The 16,767-nt window shown below is 47.7% G+C and overlaps 1 protein-coding gene across 6 annotated transcripts in view; it reads right to left on the bottom strand.

Annotated features, from left to right (window-relative positions):
* HEATR5A (HEAT repeat containing 5A) overlaps positions 1–16,767 on the bottom strand; it is a 704,366-nt gene that overhangs the window by 601,042 nt on the left and 86,557 nt on the right. The gene's annotated exons all lie outside the window — the stretch shown is intronic.

Raw genomic sequence — 16,767 nt, 5'->3', positions numbered from 1 at the left:
GGACAGGCAACTTTCTATGATTCACTGGGCTCCTCCCTCTCAAGCTTTGCGGAAGGCCAGACAATAATTGGAGGGGACTTCAATGGGGTTCCAGACCCCACTAAGGACAAATCCCACCCCCCTGCTCTTGGCGAGTTCGGTCAGGCCCTCAGTCTGCTGCGGCTCTTCAGAACCCTGGAGGTGGTGGATACATGGCGGGTGCTTCACCCCACCGAGAAAGATTACTCTTTCTTCTCGGGCGTTCACCGAACTTATTCCAGAATTGACCTCCTCCTATCTTCCCCCCAAACTCTCGCCCTCGCTAATGAGGTATCTATAGGCCAGCGAATTCTATCAGACCATGCTCCGATAATAATGGAATTAAGCATTCAGAACACCCACGCTAAGGCGCCACGCAGATGGGCGCTCTATGACCCGATCCTCGATGATATGTCAATCAGAGACAATATAACTACCACCATCAAGAACTTCTTTGAGGAGAACCCAGCCGCGGACACCTCCCTAGCCAATAACTGGGATGCAATGAAGGCTGTAGTTCGGGGATCCCTGATAGCCCAAGGCGTAGCATACCATCGAAACCGGAAACACGTCCGTTTATCCTTGGAGGAGGACTTGCGAACAGCTGAGGAAGCCCAGAAAAAGAGTGGCTGGTCTCCCAGAACGCAAAGAGCGCTTCGTTCGGCCAGGAAGAAACTGGAGGCCCATTATGCGGAACACACTGCGCAACTTTTGGCGAAGACCAAACAATTTTACTATGCCAAAAGCAACAAGGCCAACAAGCCGCTGGTAGCCAAGCTAGCTAAAACAAGACGGACTAACACAATTATAGGGCTCCGAGACCCACGGGGGGTGATGCATCACTCCGAACAGATGAAACTACAACTAGCTTCGGACCACTTAACCCAGGTCATGACAGCGCCCCCCCCGAGATCGGACGAGGCAGGAGGCATACCTGCGAAACGCAGCCTTAACGCGTCTCCCAGACTCCACACGAGAGCAGTTGGAAGCCCCAATAACAGATGAAGAAGTCGACGAAGCCATCAAGGCCCTCAAACCGCGAGCCCCGGGCCCAGACGGATTCTCCCCGAGGTTCTATAAGATATTTAAGCTCCAGCTCATCCCCCACATGGTGGCTCTTTTCAACTCTTTCCAGGTTTCGGGTTCCGTAACCCCCACAATGCAAGAGTCGGTGACGATCCTCCTTCCTAAGCCGGGGAAAGACCCGAGGGATCCGGCGTCATACAGACCCATCGCCCTACTGAATATTGACGCCAACCTGTATTCGAAGATTTTGGCTAACCGCCTGGCACTTATTCTCCCGGAAATAATCCACCCCGACCAAACAGGCTTCATTCTTCATCGAGCAGCAGGGGACAACATCCGGCGGACTCTGAATCTGGTGGACATTGCCCACCGCAACTCCCAAGGCCTGGCCTTAATGGCCCTGGACGCAACCAAAGCCTTTGACAGAGTCGATTGGTCCTATCTGGAATGTACCCTGGAAGCATTTGGGTTCGGCCCGACAACCCGAGCCATGATCCTAGCGAACTACAAGCAGCCCAAAACCATCCTCAGGATCAATGGCGCCCACTCAGCCCCGATATCTCTGACCTGTGGGACAAGGCAGGGCTGCCCGCTGTCACCCCTGCTCTTCGCCCTCACGATGGAGCCCTTCGCCCATAGATTAGGCGGAATGAGTCCATCAAGGGACTTCAGGTGGGCCCGTCCCACCACAAAATTGCTCTCTACGCGGACGATGTACTACTGACACTCACAGAAGCCAGTACAACAGCGAAGCACGCCCTGGCCGAAATAAAGGAATTGGGGGAGGTTACCGGCTTTACTGTTAACTTCGCCAAATCAGTGGCCCTGGGAATCGGCCTCCGCCCAGAGGAAAAAGAGGCGTTAACGGGTCTATGCCCGATCGAATGGCGGGACCACTCGATCCCCTACCTAGGAGTTTTCATCCCGGCGAACCCAAGGGAGACCTATCAGGCGAACTTTCCCAAACTGATCAGGGAGCTGGAGGGAGACCTGAAGCGCTGGACCACGCAAGAGATCTCACTAATGGGCCGGATTACAGCCGTCAAAATGAACTTGCTCCCTAGGTTCCTCTATGCCTGCTCGTCCCTATCGGTGCCTTTCCCGGCCCAGACCCTCCACCACTTACAGAGGAAGATATCGAAATTCATATGGAAAGGCAAAAAGGCCAGGATCCCCCACAAGACCCTGATTGGTAACGCCAGGCTAGGAGGCCTGGGGGTCCCGGACCTGCAGGCCTATAGCGCAGCGGCGCAACTATCACACATACACGCCTGGCAGTCGAGCACAGCCCGCCCCAGATGGGTGGAACTGGAGCAAGCCCAGCTTCCGCTCCCCCTCCGGCTCCTCCCTCACATCCAACCCTCCCTCAGGGCGCGTTGGAAGGACGTCCTACTGACAACGAAGCAGACCCTAAACTCCTGGGACTGGGCTCTAAAGCAGAAAGGAATCCCGAGGGGCCAGAGCCCACTTTCGCCGATCTTCCACAATCCCAACTTCTCCCCGGGAACTCATCCCCGCAACTTCCAGAATTGGATAGACGGGGGCCTTGAAACCCTGGGGCAGATGTACTCGGAAAACAAACCCCGGACCTTCGAACAGTGCAAGGAGACATTTCGGCTTCAAGAGAGGGACAGATTCACGTACTGCCAGCTCCGCCACTGGTGTTCGCACCCCCGGACCCTCCAAGCGGCAACTCGCCCCCCGACTCCTCTGGAGCTAACTCTCGCAGATCTGCCGGCTAGAGGAAGAACTTCAGCCATATATAGACGCTTCTTGAGGGATTTCCTGGTGGCAAAAACCCGATGCATGGCCCAGTGGGAGGCGGACCTAGGCCACCCGATTGAGGACCAAACATGGGTGGACATATGGTCACGCACCCACTCCTCCTCCACCTGTGTCACCAACAAAGAATGTGCATACAAACTCACCCTGCGTTGGTATTACCCCCCTCTCAGACTCCACCACATGAATCCACAAGTGGACCCCGCCTGTTGGAGAGGCTGCACTCAGCCAGGCTCTTACCTTCACATGTGGTGGATGTGCCCCAAGATCCAGCAATTCTGGACCAGGTGTCTCTCAACCATTGAACAAATCACCGGCTCCGCCCTCCCACTGGACCCTGAAACAATTCTGCTGGGGATCCCGGTCCCCGGAATCTACCCCCGCTCCGGCAACAGGGCTAAGCTCCTCACACAATGCCTCTTGGCGGGCAAGACAGTTCTGGCCCGTTTCTGGAAGTCGCAAGATGGCCCCTGCCTAGCCCACTGGTGGGGAAAACTGTGGGACATCTTGATAGCGGAAAAGGTCACCGCAGCGAGAGCAGGGACTCTGCACCGCTTCCAGAATGTATGGGCCCCAGTGCTGGACTATGATCAGCGATTTCCCGCAATGACGTTCAAACCAATCAACGCCCGTTGGGCCCTGAGGGACCGGGAGAGTACACACCAGGCGGGGGTGATAGACTGAATCTCTGGCCCAGGAAAACCGGAATGATGGGGGGAAAAGGACACACAGCCAGAATCTTTCTTTTGCTATGTTATACTGCCATCCGATACTGTTTGTAACCTATACTGCCTTGCTATAAATAAACATTTTTTTAAAAAAAAAAAGAATGTAAACACCAATCCTCCATGACTGGGTACATTGCTTCTTCAATATATGACATATGCCGATCTAATCATATGTGATCTCACTGCTATTGCACTTCAACAGGGACTTGATGACATCAATTGTTTCCTAAAGGATTTGAACCCATCACTTAATGTCTAGTAAACCAAGGTAATGATATTGAAGCCCAATAACCAAGCTATTAATAAAAGCTACAATTGTAATGTGATGTTAACTATCACAAAAATAGAAACAGAGTATAAATATTTGGGGGGTGGTATTTCAAGGAATTAGAACCCATTGAAGTAATTCAGATAAAGAAAGCATAGGCATCCTTGCAACTACGCTTATTACATAGCCATTTTGGATGGTTTTCATTTAAATATTTGTTGCAAATGTATATAAAATAAATAAATAAAAATAACCACTAGACTCCTATAGGGTGCTACGACTTTGGAACATACTGCTAACTGGGACAACATTGAGGCTCACTTTGGAGGAAGACCTTGGCTTTGCCACAGGGAGTCTCAACTAGCATTATTCAACATGAATTGGGGTTGATTTCAATAAAAACACGTGTTATTTGGCAAATACTACAGCTTTATGCCAAAAGCTTGTCTCCACCTAACAATTCACTTTTTTGCTCAATTTCGAACCCAACTGGGGTTAAATTCTTGGAAAACTGCTAACGAATTGGGAAAAAAACAGTAAGACAGTGAAAAAGAAAATGAATGTGGAGGAGCAAACACGCTTCCCTACTAAGGCTAAAAGAAAATGGATTGAAAAATCAGAGGAAGATCTTTGACTATCCATTATACAAAGATTTTATTTAGGATATTAGAGTTTTTAACATTTTACCCATGTATTTAACCAAACAAACTTCTCATGAGTTTAGAATACTTTTTTTAAAGGTTTCGATTGAATTTGTTTTTAAGTAAGGAAGTGGTTGATGCAAGAGCCAGCGTGCCTAGATTGGAAAGATTATGTAGATTTTGCCAGGGAAATGTGGAGACTTTGGAACATTTAATAATGAAATGTTCACATTTAATTCTGTTTAGAAATCAATTTTTTCTGAAATGTGCAATGCATGAAATTATATGTTTTTCCAATCATGTTTGGCATTATATGTTATGTTCGCAGATGTCAGCGGTCTTACATTTTTTAAATATTGTACTTAAATGATTCTAAATTGAATATTAATGATTTGAGAGTTTTGATTATTTGTTGGATGTTGCATTTCAAAAAGTGTATATTGCAATACAACAACAAAATAAAAACTATTGAGACCTCTTTGAAAATAAGTACTTTAGCAAGTAACACACCCAGTATAAAAAAAAAATAGTATATTATAAAAACAGTAAATGTCATGAAGAACTCTGCTTGCACCTATAATTAAGTGTGGGACCACAATCGAAGGACAGGCACACAACATATAGTGACAAGAGGGGAAGGGAACCAGTCATAAAACACAGATAAAAATAACTAGTTCCTGCACAAAAACAGTACATTACCCTGTACTGAACACATCTTAGGTCCACCATCTGGTGTTAGGCACACAACATATAAATAAACATGAGGAGAAGGGAACAAGACATGAACAAAGTTAAAACAGCTAACATTCCTTAGTGTCAACACCAAAAATGTCACAGTATTTCTACCCCTGCGGGACACAAGTCTTAGTAAAAATACAAATGTACACATCCCAGTTAATGAAGGTTGCAGAGAGGATACAAATTTCAAAACACAGCCTGAGGGAACCAAATAATGCAGATAAGATTTAGAAGCAGTTACCAATTAAATTCACTCCAGGGGGAAATAGCTACAATGTCATCAAGAATAGTCACAATGTGAATAGGCATTCACAGTCTGAGAAGTGGAAAGCATGACTTAATTATTTAAAAAAAAAAAAACACACACAAACACTGGTAAGTACTAAAATTCTAGTTTTTGGACTAAAAGTATGTCCTGGGAAGTACCTCCAAAATCACATCAGCAGAGTTGAGTGTAGTAGAATGCTCAAAAGAAATAAGCAGGGCAAAGTCAGTACGCAATCCGCTTGTATTGTGAAAATGCTGGAAAGTCTGTTCTACCCACAAGTACAGATTCAGTGGCAGACAAGCCTAGAGAGGAACAGAGAAAACCCCAACAAAGATTAGGCGGTTGATTTGAGAACCTGAAGCCCCAGCAAAAGATGCAGCAAAGCAGAAAAAGCCCCAAACTTAACCGAATGGAAATGTTGTTAAGATGGTTATGCATAATATCAATTACTGACCATAAAGACCCCAGAGGGTGAGTATCTTGCATAATCGACAACCCCAGGACCAGGAGGCAGGTACTTGCAGTGTGATTTCAGAAAGTCGGCTCCTATAAGGCCGAACAGCCGGTAAATACAGATCTTTTCTAGGTGCATTTTTACAGGAACTGGTTCCCAGGCACTTGAACCCCAAGCCAACTATGGCCCCCACAATGGGAAAGAAGAGCAAACAGCCCTCCGAGAATGAATCCCCTCAAGCGTGAAGAAAAAGCGATGACGAGGAAGAGTCTAGAGGAACACAGCAAAGTGGAACACAGTAGCTCGGCAGGAACTCGGCAGAAGACAGTCCTAGCATGAGCACAATGATGTGGTTGACCCAAGACAGTCCAAGGAGCAGATTAGGTGGTTTATTGTTGTCCCAATACCCTCCCAGGCAACTGCAGCAACCAGCATCATGGCTGGAGACTCTGGCAGTAAATGGTGGGAATCGGAAACAAAGCGGCCTGGAGACAGTCCGCATGGAAGTCCTAACCCAGCACACAAGCTGAGCCAGCAGAAGGCCCAGGATGATGTACAGCAGTAGAACACACTATACTCAGAGATGGGCCTAGGCCACTGCAGTCAGCCAGCATGCCAAACGTGTGCGTAAAATTGCACCAATGGTGAGAAATCCTTCAGTTAAGTATGCTTATTCCGTTAATTCAGCAACAAGACAGTTTAGGTACACACTTTCCCCTAAAGTACCACGATTCAGAGGGAATGGCAAAAGCCAGTCACAAATCAAAACAGGGACAAAGGGGCTAGATAGCCCACCAATATGGTTGGACCCTAGAACTACCAGTCAACCTACATCACCCCCATATGGCCAGCCCAGGGAGCTAAACCAGTCTAAAAACAGTAGAAAAACAATATGAAGGCTACAATGAAGACTAACAAAGAGCAAACTGGTGCATAATTACCATTTTAGGCCTACACCGATGATCCATAGAATGAATACAGCCCCAAAAACAAAATGGCCAAAAGCAGAAAACACAAAGTTACAATTTCCAAGGTGGTACACAGAGCTACCAATGCAGTAACATGGCTTGCACCCTAGGTGAAGCTAAAACTAGCTGCAACCAACCTAGACCCTAAAACCAATCTATGGTGATATTACCACCTTAGTGGGTCATTATCTGCGACACAGGATCATATACTCAAAATGAGCTAAAAATGTTTTCAAGGATAGGGGGGGCTTCAGATGGAAGTCCCTCTGACCACCAACAATAGGTCGGAGATCCAAATATGAAAATAGGAAAAAAACACAACGTTTAAGGGGCCCTAAAAAGTGGCCAGATAATCCCCAAAAAAGAAATTCTATCTCAACATCCATCCAACCCGGGCTCCTTATTTTCCAATATGTTTTTATGGCACCTGTAAGGAAGGCATGGTATCAAACAGTGAAGACGGACACAAGTGATCACAGTTCAAGGGTGTTTATTGAACTTCAAATGGGTTGGTTAAACACCTTTCTAAACCTAAAGCCAAGGATGGGAGCAAGCTACAACCATCAAATAATAATAACGCAGTCCTAGTGGAGTCTCTATCAAAATAAAAGGGCCTATAATAATTGGCAATCCTTACTTCTAAATACAAAAAGGGTGTGGGACAATGGTTTATGCAAACGAAAAGTGTTCAAGAAATACTAGGTCAGGACAGTTGAGCAGTTTGCTTCCCTTCCCCACGTTTTCAGCACAGGCAAGGCGGCACGCGCGAGCTGCGCACACTCTCTGGCTTCTTGGCCTTGGGGAACAGTTCAAAACATAGGCATCAAAGTCTCTCTCCCAATGGCAGTTTCTTATTGCAGAGGGCCTGATGTAACACACAAAACACAAAAGTTAATTTCCTCTGTCAGTTTTCACATTCACAAGTTCACAACTGGTCTCCCTCGTTCGGGCTCGGACCACGGGTCCTTGTCGTTCTGGCTCCGACCATAGATCTCCCTCATCTGGGCTCGGATCCTACACTCTTGATATCAGAATCAAAGACTTTCAAATGTGCAATGGATTTTGCTTAAACCATAGCAGGACCACTTCGATTTACTTCACACAATTATAGTTCACATCAATCTTCTACTTTCGTTTCTCTTGGCTGGACATCTTACAGAGTATTGGTGTTGTATCTTTCCTTCTCAAGTTCAAACATTCATCAACAGTTTAGATTTACTTGTGTCTTTCAACACACGCATTTAACAATGTTCGTTCCACCGATCTTTATACAATGTTGCCGTTTGCAACCTTGAGTTCAACACAGACCGGTCTTGCATTGGTCCGCCCAACTCCCCAGCAGTGTTGACCTCTCTGTTGCTTCTTTATTCTTGGAGCCAAGATTGATACCACAGTGTCTGCTGCGCCTCCTGCCGCCTTGGTCAGTTACGCGGGAGGGCCCTTGTTATCTCTCGGACACAATGCAGGATTTTTCAGTCTGGTTTCCTGGCCTTACGCTTTCTGCCTCGAAGGTTTCTTGAAAGGAACAGCATCTTGCTGAAAAGGTCAAGGGTAATTACTTTCTTACAAAGAATTTTGGTTTGCCGTCTTTCTACCCTCGATCAGCTGCCGAGTCGAAACTGCTGTACCTTTGTGTGCTTTGCCTCGCTCAGAGTGTGCTCTCTTGTTCTCCCTTTTATCTGTGTGGGGAACTGTAATGGAAGTCAGGTGTCAGTGATTGTCAGTAATTGCCCGACTTCACCCGACCATAGTAGCAGGACATGTCGGGTACACTGCTCGGGTGCAAGTTTTCTCCCAGAGTGGACTGTCCTTGTGAAAGTGCTGGAGAAGGGAAGGTGGGGCAAGCTTCCCACATATCCTGACTGGTAGGATGGGGTAAAGGTGTCGCAGACAGAGGGCTACCGCATCTCGCCAATCCGGTGTCCCACTCCCCTAAAGCCCCTCACCCAGGTGATCCTCCCGCACTGGTCCACCCCGAGGGTCTGGATTTAAAGGAGTTGGCTCCACCCGGTCCACCTGAGAAAGTGATCCGTGGGGACTAGCAGGTGAGACACTTTCTCATACACCCCTATGCACCCAATCACCTACTCGGGGGACAAATGGCTCCAAAGCCCTCTTCAGCCTGCCAACCACCTTGCATTGGTGTTGCGAGAACTGGCGGGTTTGCAGAGTGCTGTTCTGTGTGGGAACCAGGAGTATTTTATCTCAATGTATACATGAGTAAAGCAACATCTTGCCATAGACTGTTGGCTGAGAATGTTTCATAACGCTCTACTATTGGCTGAGAATGTTTCATAACGCTCCACTATGGTGAACTAGGAGAGATCATCTGGTCTCTTGTATGCTGATCCTGGAGGAGCGAACCATTAATGTAGAATGCCTTATTCATATGTACATTCATGACAAATAGGTTACCGTTAACCAGATTGTTACAGTATATACAACTGTAAAACAGGCATGGTATCAAGAGAGACAGACTCAAAGATGTTAGTTTCAAAACCTTTATTTACAAATGTTCCTGGGTTGGCATAATGCCTAACTGGCCCCAACACTACAGGGATGGTTCCCTTAACAGAGGTTTAAGGGCAGTCGAAAGTCTGAAAGTCAAAAGTAAAAATCTGTCTGTGTCTAAACCTATGCTTGCTCTCACTCTAACAATGTCTTAGTAGGAAGTCTTTTAAAAGAAGAATATAGTGCTTCAACGAAATATAGGAAAAAAAGATTGTTTCATGTGGACTTCGCACCAGATGTTGGTTGGTCAGCTTCACAAAAATGGGTTCAATCAAAAAGGGCTGTTCATAAGACCTTCTCCACAGATCTTGCAGCAGTCTTACACTTTCAATGTCTTACGTTCCTTGGGATTCCCTTGCCCAAGCTTTAACTCCTTAAGCATCAAAAACCAATACATAATCAACTTTGTCAGGCCTCTCAGGGTTCCCTTGCCCAAGCTTAGGCCCTCTGGGGTTCAAAGACAAGTTCAGCATGGGCCTCTCAGGATGCCCTTCCCTGGGCTTAGGCCCCTTTTAGTTTTAAACACAAGTTCAGCTTGTCAGGATGTGCCTTCCTTTTTTTTTTTTTTTTTTTTTAATACAGTTCCTTCACACACATTTCACTTGGGAGTTTACAATCAGACTTTCACAACCACCAGGTTCTTTGCTCCTCCTAGGTGTGACTACTCTGATCTCAAACCCCTGTCTTTATTTCTTGCTCTTCCTTTTTTATTTTTTTTATTTTTTAAACTTTGGTTTTATTAGCATTTTCTTAATATAACAAACGGGCTCCATGCATGTTCAAAAGAAGTACATATGACAGGCCCAATGAACCCGGCCCCCCCTCCCCCCACCCCAAAACATGCCCACCCCCCTAACCCCTTAAACATGAACCGTAATTTTGGGAGTTTTAACTGTTCATTTGTTTCCGGAGCTTGGTAAAGAGTATGAACGTCGACAATCATCTATGGCTGTGATTCGACTGCCTACCCCGGGCCGTGGGCGCCCGTTCCGTCTTTGGTTCCTCCCAGTCCCGTCTCACCAGGCCCCACCCCGGGCATCAGTGGACGTCCCATCCCCAGGTCTGCTGCACCCCATACCAGTTCTCTTGGAATGCACCAGAGTCATTGTTCATCACTGCCGTTAGCTTGTCCATTAAGAACATATTTTTCAATTTTTTTAGCCCGTCTTCCTTTGAGGGGGGTCTCCAGGCTCTTCCATTTCTGAGCCAGGGCCACCCTTCCCGCCCTCAGCATTGTTTCCCACATTCTGGGGTACCTGTAAATGTCCGTGGCCTCCGGGGGGAGACCCAACAACACCGTCAGAGGGTTCTGGGGGAGCAATTCCTTGGTGACTTCAGCAATCCAGCCCCTGACCCTATCCCAATACGCCTGTACTTTTGGACAGTGCCACCACATGTGGCCCCTCGATCCTGTCTGGCCGCACCCCCTTGGACACATGGGGAACACTCCCGTGAACATTTTGGATAACTTTACGGGGTCTCTGTACCACCCCTGCAAGATCTTGAAGTTGTGTTCCACGTCGGCTGTGAATAAATTCCCATGGAATGCGATTTTGAATATCTGTGACCAGGCATCCTCCGAGATCACCTCTCCTGCCAGGTCATTCCAAAATACGCAGAAACCCCGTCTCTAAATTAGCAGTGTTCAGGATCCTGTACATCCCTGACACTGTTCCCTTCCTGGAGGTTGCTGTGTCAAGTAGTTTCTCAAAGGGGGTTAGCTGTCTTTTCAGGTTCTGACCCCATGATTGGTCACAAAGAATGCCCTTCAGGCGGAGATATTCGAATATGGAGAGGGACCCCTGCCCAATAGCATCCCTCAGATCCTCATATGGTAGGAATTCCCCCTCCCCGAAAAAAATGCCCCGCCCATTCCAGTCCCGAGTCAGACCAGGCCTGTGCCTTGCGGAACCCCCCCTTACCCATAATGAGGGGGTCCCCAGGGTGAGGACATCGGAGATGGCCACGACATTAGGTGCGCTGTCCAACAAGTATATACTTATACTTGGAGCGGCCAGAATCCACATATATCCAGACTACTCGGTGGCAGTGCAGCGTGAACGCCAAACGTTTGTGGCTGTGAAGAAGAGACTCCGAGACTTGGGAGTCAAGACCTTCACTAAGTGCGGGGCTAAGGTCGAGCAAAACCTTTTAGAAAAGTAGACTGTGAAGCCATCCTCGCCCGGGGGAAGTGCCCACCTTCATCCCGCTGATTGCGTGTTCCACCTCATCCTCGGTCACCAGGCCATCCAACCCCTCTGCCATTTCCCTAGTTAGGGCCGGCATTTGTATTGAGTTCAGGAACCCTTCTATCTCCCCGTTATATTCTGATGAGTATAGTTTTTCGTAGTATCTGCGGAATGCCTCTCCTATGTGCGGAGTGTCGTGGCCTATTAACCCCTCTTCGTTCTTTACTGCTTTCACCATTCTGCTTCTCTGCACCTCCCTCAGTTTCCAGGCCAGGATCCTATCCGCCCTGTCCCCCTTTTCGTAGTACTTTTGCTTAACCAGCTGGAGACTCTGTTCCGTTTTGTGCAGGAGGAGATCTTTCAACTGGAGCCTATAGTCGGCGAGTGTGGCGAGCTGATCTCGATCCAATGGATCTGCAGGGGGACCCCCCGGTTGGAGGTGAGCTATTTTCTCTCTCAGTGATTTTTCCTGGGCCTCCTTTATTCTTATTTTGGGCACCCATTTTGATAAGGAGCCCCCTTAGGGTCGCCTTGAAGGTGTCCCATAGGGTGTACGGACCTACCTCCTCATTGTCGTTAAACTCGAAAAATTCTGTTATTGCGTCTAGCACCTCCTGCGCGCAGACCTCATCCTTCAACAGAGAGTCGTTGCATTTCCATCGTGCCCTGCGGTCGCTTAGCCAGCCCCTTGCAATGGTGGTTCGGACCATGTCGTGGTCCGACCAGGAGACGGGTGCTCTTCCTTTTTAACCTTTTGGTCCTTCCTGCAGCCGTTTTTGTTCACCTTGGCTTCCTTCTTGTGTACACTTGCACCTTCCTTGCTCTCCCATGCACACTTGCATCTTCATAATGTTTTGCACTTTCCTTGCTTTCTTGTGCACATTTGCACACTCTTAATGGCTTTACTCTTCGTCTGCGCCGCTAGCGCCTTTTCCTTCTTTTGCATTACTTATCTGTATTCTTGCGCTCTGTTTTTTTCCATATTTCCTTTCACTATTCCGCTCCGCAAGCTTTCCCTCGCTTCTTTCACCTTTTTCTTTGTGCCACTTTACAAGCTTTCTCTCGCTTTACCACCATGTGCCGCTTTATCAACTGTGCCTTTCTCTCGCTCTGCTCCAGTCAATCGCACGCTCCAGAGTTTCTCTCTCAGCAACATGAAACTCACGGGCAGTGTCGAGCTGACGAGCCGGGCGGGCCCCTCTGGCTACACGGGGCTGAGGTCAGGGTCTCACCACCTGCCCCTCCGGCACCCTTGGGACAGGCACAAGGCCCAAAGGAACAAGCACTTTTGCGACCCCTCAACAGCAGGCTGCAAGAGTTGGTTGCACCGGCTCCTTGGAGGCACAGCTCCCTAGCCACGCTGCAGCCCCTTCTCAGCACTGGGCCAGCATCTCGGCACACCGTTCTCCTCCAGGCTTCGGGTCCTGCTGCTCTCTGCTCTTCAGCCTGTCTGGTCCTGGCAACATCCACAGCTCGCCCTCTCCTTTGTGAAAAAACAAGACCTTTTATAGTTGACCAAACAGTTAAGTGGAGTCAGTTGAGGGTGGTCATTATTGAATGCCTGACCCTGTCTGGCTATTAGTGGGACAACTGGAGTTCTTTCTAAAGTAGGTTTCCCTTACTTTCCCCATGTTGTTTCTATAGGTGAACATCACTGATCTTAGTTGCATCTTCCTTGTCTCAGAGTATTGTTTGGAAAAGGGGAGGGGGAGGTGCGGTGTCACTGAAGATGCCCCATGAAGGCTGAGGGGGAGGGATGTGAAGTGTGATGGCATTGGAGATTAGATTGAGTTCCTGTTACCTTTTTAGGGAGCTACCATTGAGTATAGATAAATCTTCTAAATCTTCTTTACTTAAAGGAATGGTTTGGTCAAAAAGTTTTATTGGCCCTACGGGTCGGCCATGTGTTTTTAAGCCTAAATCTCTCGATTTTAGAAAAATGTCCTATGGACCTTACCCGAGTTTTCGTCCATTAAACGCACGCGAAAACAGGCAGTAGGGCGCCGCCATTTTGTGATAATCCTATCACTTGCCCCATCCCCCTGGCTGACCTGCTTTTGCAGCACTAAATCATATCCCCCGCCCGAGCCCGTCATCAGCAGACGCGTACCGCCCATTTCACAACGCCAAGGCATGTCTCGTGTCAACATTCGCTGTGTTTCAGCTAATGATGTGTCGCCATGGAAATGGCAGGACGCCTCTTTCCTCAATAAGTATAAACAGAGCGTTTCACAACACAGCAGCAGATTTTCGATTCCATCCCTCTCTATTACTTGGAGTCTTCTGTGACTCATTTCTGTGCTCTGGTCAGCTACCTTCGTTGCTTGTAGCCCGTATGAACAGATACCAGTACCACCCCTATAAATTATTTTAGTTTGTTTAACACACAATGGCTACAATAACGCCCTACATCTACGAGCCCAGGTATACCGAGGAGGAACTACTGAAAACGATAGGTCTTCGGACGGCAGTTGGAAGGACGATTCAACAGCTGAAGAGCCTCGACCTAGTCGCATGGACGGTGTTTCCACCTGGTGCACATACAATCGGTGAGAGCTAATGCCAACCGAGGACGAGAACTGCTGCTGCTGTGAAAAATCGGCATGCGTGGCCTACATTTCAGAAGGCGAGCCACGACCGCAATGCATCACCGAGCTGCCAGACTTCAGGGCAGCCTGCCTCACACGGTCCGTGTTGAGGATAATGATGGTGCTTATGCACGAACTTCGCGCAACTGTTCGTCCTCGTAATCCGAGTAACGAGTAAGTATAATCTGCTTGTCATGCCACTTTTATTTAATGGTCTTCTACTATATCCAAAATTACATATACATATCATTTTAACGCATGAAAGTCGTTCAATAGAGTGCAGTGTCTAGATAGCATTTGTCCAAGCAGAATGCCATTAGTTACAAGAATTGTCATTGATAACAAACATTTATTAAACTTATCTTGGTCATTTAAAAACAGTTTGTTTCATTCCTTTTCACAGGTTGTACAGGCTGGTGGCCTATCGTTCCTTTACATGGTGGCTGCATGGGAGGCTTGGACACCGCGTTCGAAGAGTAATACCCGCCTGTGCCGTTCGTGCCATAAGAGAAACTTTCCCAAGTGACAGCGGTCAGTACAGGAGATTTTCTCTCTCTGTGCTGCAACCTGACCTGTACAATGTGTAAAGTCTTCTATTTTTGTGTCATCAAAATAAGATACAAAATAAAACACCACATATATTTTAACAACGGTTGTTTCGATTTTTTAAATGAATCAAGTGTGTCTCCATTCAAGGATGGACGTCAGACATCTGTGCTCCGAATGGGTGAAGGTCAGGCGCTGTGAAGCAGGGTGGTCACTATCTAAGCTAACATAATATATTCTCAATAATGCATGCACTAAATAACACTTGTTCAAAGTCTTTCAGTTGGTTATGTCTCTATAAAAGTCACACATATCTATACTATCAATCAACATTGGATTATACAGGCCTTAGGTTAAGGGTCTTGACCACTATAATACACTGTTAGAAGTGTGGGTCTGTGCTCACAAGAATCTCTGGTATGTGGCATTTGTTATTGATAGGCAACGATATACTGCAGTAGGGGTCTAATGTTAGTTGGGGATCTGCTAGGTGGGCATCATGGCGTGGTCAGTGGTCTGGCACATGAAGAGAATACCTTGCAGGGACACAGGGTCAGAATGGCAGTAAGTTACCACTGGCAAGGGTGCGTGGGCAAGGACACGTTTGTGGAGATGAAGAAGCTATGTGCTTAGTTCAGGCTGGTTCACATGCAGGACAGTGATCTCAGAGGAAGAGTGATGTGTTACATTTATTAGCTGTTGCAAATACCTCTGGAGTTTTCCAGTCAGAGTGGGGACGAGGGTGGGGGCCATGTGCTCTGCGCAGTGAGGCCTGGTCACCAAGATGGAGTGGAAAGGGAGTGCAAAAATGGATGCCCCGTGTCTGCTCAGTGGTCCCATCTGCGCGAATGTCAACCAAAGTTAACATCACATAAGGGCAAGGGGCGAACCAACTACTGGAGGCAATTGGTCAGAGTTTCTACTGAGAAGTAAAGGATGAGACGGGCATGATGGCCCCTCGCTCCCATACACTTGCCTGCATTCCCACCGGCCCATCCATCCCACCCCCCTCTATCAAAGGCGGTTCGCACCCGGGGATGAGGGCTGGCATGGGGGGCTGTCACAGGCGCAAACGGCCAAGGTGCCAAACAGCATGTACACTTCAAAAGGTATCCCACGCCCAGGGGCCATCGCTCACAGGGCCTCCTCAGACCCTGTGTCTCCAGGCAGGCCTCCCCTGAGGCAGGCCGCCCCCCTGCAATCCACATAAGTGTGTCTCCATTCAGCAGTCTTCCTGTGCCTTATCTGCACGCCCCAGGCCCATCCATCCCACCCCCCTCTATCAAAAGGCGGTTCGCACCCGGGGATGAGTGCTGGCATGGGGGCTGTCACGGGCGCAAACGGCCAAGGTGCCAAACAGCATGTACACTTCAAAAGAGGCCATCGCTCACATGGCCTCCTCAGACCCCGCGTCTCCAGGCAGGCCGCCCCCCTGCAAACCACATAATACCACGACATACAGACGTCATTCATTCACAAACACACCCCTGTTTCTAATACTTTATAAACCACTTGATATGTCTCATGAGAACATCTTTGTGCTTTGCAAGTCAACTCCTGAACCTTCTACCTGAGAAGCACTGAGATCTATGCTAATCTGCTCGTCGTCGTGCTATCTGTGACCACTTCGAGCAAACTCGTCAGTGTGCTACCTGTGGCCATCTACCTGTTCTCCTGCAATATACTGCTCAGCCTGCTGAATCCAACTGTTTGTTGGTCAATGTAAGGCCATGTATCCTAGTCATATTTCGGTCATTTTTACATTTCTTTCTATTTGCGATTACAGTACCCAATAGTGCTATGGTCATTGGTCTCATTGCTATTGACTTAAGTTTCAATTGCTATGCTATTAATAGATCTATTTATTTTCATCTGTGTCAATTGTCATTGAATTGCATCCTTCGGGGGTCCACTCTATAATGTAAGCATGTTTCCTTTTTGTGCAAGACAGAACATCCAAGGGACGAGTCACATGTTTAGAGTTTAGTCACATCATTTAAAAAATGTCGTAACTTATGCAAATACTAAGCCGCACATGATGA

The sequence above is a fragment of the Ambystoma mexicanum genome, chromosome 14 (assembly GCF_040938575.1).
Source record: "Ambystoma mexicanum isolate Mex_15411 chromosome 14, UKY_AmexF1_1, whole genome shotgun sequence".
Classification (NCBI taxonomy): domain Eukaryota; kingdom Metazoa; phylum Chordata; class Amphibia; order Caudata; family Ambystomatidae; genus Ambystoma; species Ambystoma mexicanum.
The sequence above is the reverse complement of the archived record's forward strand: the minus strand, read 5'-3'. Positions and strand labels throughout refer to the sequence as shown.